This window comes from Sander lucioperca, chromosome 4 (assembly GCF_008315115.2).
Source record: "Sander lucioperca isolate FBNREF2018 chromosome 4, SLUC_FBN_1.2, whole genome shotgun sequence".
NCBI lineage: Eukaryota > Metazoa > Chordata > Actinopteri > Perciformes > Percidae > Sander > Sander lucioperca.
The window spans coordinates 1,820,522-1,824,603 of record NC_050176.1 but is presented as its reverse complement, the minus strand read 5'-3'; the positions used below and the strand labels follow the sequence as shown (position 1 = coordinate 1,824,603).

The 4,082-nt window shown below is 37.3% G+C and overlaps 1 long non-coding RNA gene across 1 annotated transcript; it reads left to right on the top strand.

Annotated features, from left to right (window-relative positions):
• The first annotated feature begins 201 nt into the window (after positions 1–201).
• On the top strand, positions 202–3,818 carry LOC116045747. Its single transcript, XR_004103994.2, has 5 exons — positions 202–445; positions 1,695–1,878; positions 2,851–2,987; positions 3,150–3,229; positions 3,698–3,818. It is a non-coding gene; the product is annotated as an uncharacterized LOC116045747 (long non-coding RNA).
• The last annotated feature ends 264 nt before the right edge of the window (positions 3,819–4,082 follow it).

Below are 4,082 nucleotides of genomic sequence, written 5' to 3'. Positions count from 1 at the left end.
TTAACTATGTCGGAACGATGTATTAAAAGTTCCTCAGTTGTTCACGGGTCATTTGAAAGTGTCCCTTTCAATCATTTTTAATCATGTTAATGAGGAGTAGGCCTATGTAATAATTTATATTTATATTCACAAACAGTAGCCTATTTAATTTAATTTTCAAACCCTTTACCCTATTTATATTAGAATGAAACAGACAAATAATTAAGTTGTGTTCTATTGAAAGGATCTAGCTACATGCTAACGAGAGCTCGACTCGGCGGAAGCATAAATACTTCAGCGCGGAAGGATACATGAGTGAATCGACAGTGATCCAACTGTCAGTCTCCGTCAGTGTCGATCAAAGTCGGGAGGATGGCGCTTGGACATTTAGCAACGGAGGATTTAATCACGGGCTTACTTCGTTTTGGAATAAAGGTCACTGAAGAGGAGCGAAGTAAATTCAAAGGTAAATTATGTGCATTTTTAATCTGTGTTTGTGGTGTTAATATTCAAAGTTGGAAGTTAACTTTACCGTTAGCACTAGCCAAGTTCATACTCTGTCAACATTAGCTAGCTACACTCGACATTGATGATTGCCATTATTAACGTTTACAGGTTAGTTAGTTAAAACATTAGCAGTATTATGTCCCATATTGCCATTCTACATGTTACGACATGGTACTTTGCTAGCTAACGGTACTTAGCTACAGTTGACCATCGAGATAGCTAGCTAACATTAACGTTAGCTATAAAACTACTGCGTCAGAGGAGAAAAAAACGTTTTTGCCGCCGAAAAGTCTTTTCTTCTGACTTACGTTAACTCTAGCTATAAAACGTTAGCTGGACTGCGTCAGAGGAGAACAATAAAAAGCGTCTTTGCCGCCTAAAAGTCTTTTGTTCTTAAATATATGTTAATGGTAAAGCAAAGCCATTTGGGCAGAATGTGACTATCGGTAGCCAGTGAGGGTTTGAAATGATGATTTATTCTTTATTTTGTCGTCAAACTGTCTTAGAACATTTTCGTAAAACCATGTAATGTTAACGTTAATTAACCTACAAAGACTAACGTCAAGTTACAACACCAGTCACGTTAACGTTAACTGACAGAACCGACCAACGGTTAACCAACGGTTAACCTCCCTTTCGAGTAGCTAGCTAAGCTTAACATTTAACGTTAGCTAGCTAGCTGCTGTTTTCAAAATAACCCGATTATCATTATTAATAAAAAAGTAAGATAGGCCTAACGTTACGTTATATTAATATAGTGTGTGTGTGTGTGTGTGTGTGTGTGTGTGTGTGTGTGTGTGTGTGTGTGTGTGTGTGAGAGAGAGAGAGAGAGACACACTTTTCCAGCGTCTCTAATGAGGTACGCCTAAATACTTTAGATTTTTTTTGGGCATTTTAGGCCTTCAATAGACAGGACAGCTGAAGACATGAAAGGGAATGACATGCAGCAAAGGGCCGCACGTCGGAGTCAAACCCACGGCCGCTGCGTGGAGGAGTAAACCTCTATATATATGGGCGCCCGCTCTACCAACTGAGCTATCTGGGCACCCTACTTTGTGTTTTTATATGGATATTAGGTCCGGACCAAACGGAGAATGATAGAGAAACGTGATTGCATAATGTGCTTTTTAAATGTGGTAACGTTACATTATGCTGTTACCACAGTGGTGGTTAACATTGCTGTTTTTCTTTTCTGTATTGTACGTTAGATAATGAAGTTGACGGAGAAGCAGTGGACTATGGATTGACTGAGAGGATGGTTTCATACCTCTTTGAAGGATCGTTTAAGAAGCAAGCCAAATTCAACCGATTTGTACAGCAGTGGAAAGAAACCGTGACACTAACCGTTGAGCCTGTCCCGGTACATTCAGAGAAGGCTACAGTGGAATCAAGGTACCGGTAACAGTAATGTTATGCGATTGTTATAACATTAGGCCCAAGTAGAACCATGGAAAATAACTCTATAATCTCATAGACATATAAATAATATAAAATGTAAAGGTTACTACTGAAGAAGTTTTTATCTGGATCTGAATTCACCTGGCTCCGGTAGTTTATGTAGTGTAACATTATGCATTAGGGTGTACACACTGTAATGCATAATCTTGCACAGTCTTTGTAGTCCGAACGCAGGGGTAGAATGTAACTAAGTACATTTACTCCAGTACTGTACTTCAGTCTAAATGTTGAGGTACTTGTACTTTACTTGAGTCTTTTCTTTTCATTCCACTTTCTACTTTTTACTCCACTACATTTATCTGTTACAGCTTTAGTTACTAGTTACTTTAGTTACTCCACTACATTCATCTGTTACAGCTTTAGTTACTAGTTACTTTAGTTACTCCACTACATTCATCTGTTACAGCTTTAGTTACTAGTTACTTTAGTTACTCCGCTACATTCATCTGTTACAGATTCATCTGTTACAGTTACTAGTTACTTTACACATTAAGATTACTGCTCACAGAACACATGTAGTTTATAAAATCTGATGTTTGATTCTAAAGTAAACTGAGATGATTAGTCCATTAAACACACAACTGGTTGGATCCTTTACACTTTCTAACATGTTTTAATGTTTAACTACATTATCCTGATAATACTTACAGACTTTTGTTTAAGTAACATTTACACTGCAGGACTTTTACTGTAACAGTATTGTTACAGTATGGTTAATTTGCCATACATTTTAAGACTATTGTTTTATTGTAAGAGTCCATGCAGGGTTTGTCTACATGTTTTATTTCCTTATATTTGTGTTGGAGTTCATATTAAATTACTAAAGGCTCTCTTTGAAATTTAATTTTAAAATCCTATGATAATGTTGTGACATGTTTCCTGTTTCCTGTTTGTGCTGTGTTGCAGAATGAATATCTGCCGAAGATTTTAAGATGGCTTTAAGATCCTAGTACCCACAGTGCTTAGACTGACTCAAAGGAAATCTCCCCTTGCAGATCTGGCTTTGGAGGAAAGAGAGGCTGCCCTCACCGAAGATGTCCCTGGTAAGTGACTCACTGATCAGCCGTGGTCACCCCTAGTGTTGTGGAGCCATTTAAACTTAATTTCTTTTCTATTTGTCTTCAGACAAGATAAGGCCTAACCAACCAAAATACACTGTACATTCACCTAATACACTTTCTTTTATTTTTTTACTTATTTTTCAGGGATTGATTTCAGAGCTGCAATCCTGCTGTTGCCGATCCTGTTCAGGGAGAAAAATGACATTCTCATCATACTTGGAGAGGTGTGTAATTTGCGTATACTTATTTTTTGTTTACATTACTTCACGCAGAGACTGGAAGAATTATATGCATCCCTTGGATGTCTTATTTCATAATACAAAGTTTCTAGCTGTCAATACTGGGCCTTGGTGTGGACATGGGGGAACGCAAAGCTAAATATGGGGAAAAAAAAAATGCATGCACAGTAAGAAAGATCTCTGATTTCACAAAAAATGTTGTAGTCTTTTGATAGGCCATTAAATGATGGTTAAGGTTGTTACTTACCGGAGACGTTTTTGTGTGTGTATGTATGTATGTATGTGTGTATGTATATATGTATGTATATATATATATATATATATATATATATATATATATATATATATATATATATATATATATATATATATTTGGACAGTTGTTTTTTATGAATGTTTGTGGTAGATTTCTACAATTTAACTGAGTGAATACTACTTTATGATCTCTTGCAGGATCAGCCTGGTTGTAGCACTATCCTATTGCATGCAGAGGGAGTTTGAAAGACAACCGTTTATCTCGCCCCTCGGATTGAGCCCTGTCAATGGAGAGTTCCCAGACTCAACATCTTGATGTGGGTCTGGCCAAGCCTCCAGGAAGAGCGCCAAGTCTAAAAGCCACCATGGGTTTAGTGGATAACGGTGGTACTGCACCCCATGGCCCAGAAAGACTTTTCACATAGACTTTGCAATGGTTAAAGAAACGTCTATATTTCAGCGGATAATTTGTTTCGGGGTATATCAACTTACCAGCCCGAACACTGAAAGGGTCCTTGGTTAAAACGTTACGTTTTTAACATTTTTAACATTCACTAGAAGCGAATCCAGAATTATTAGATTT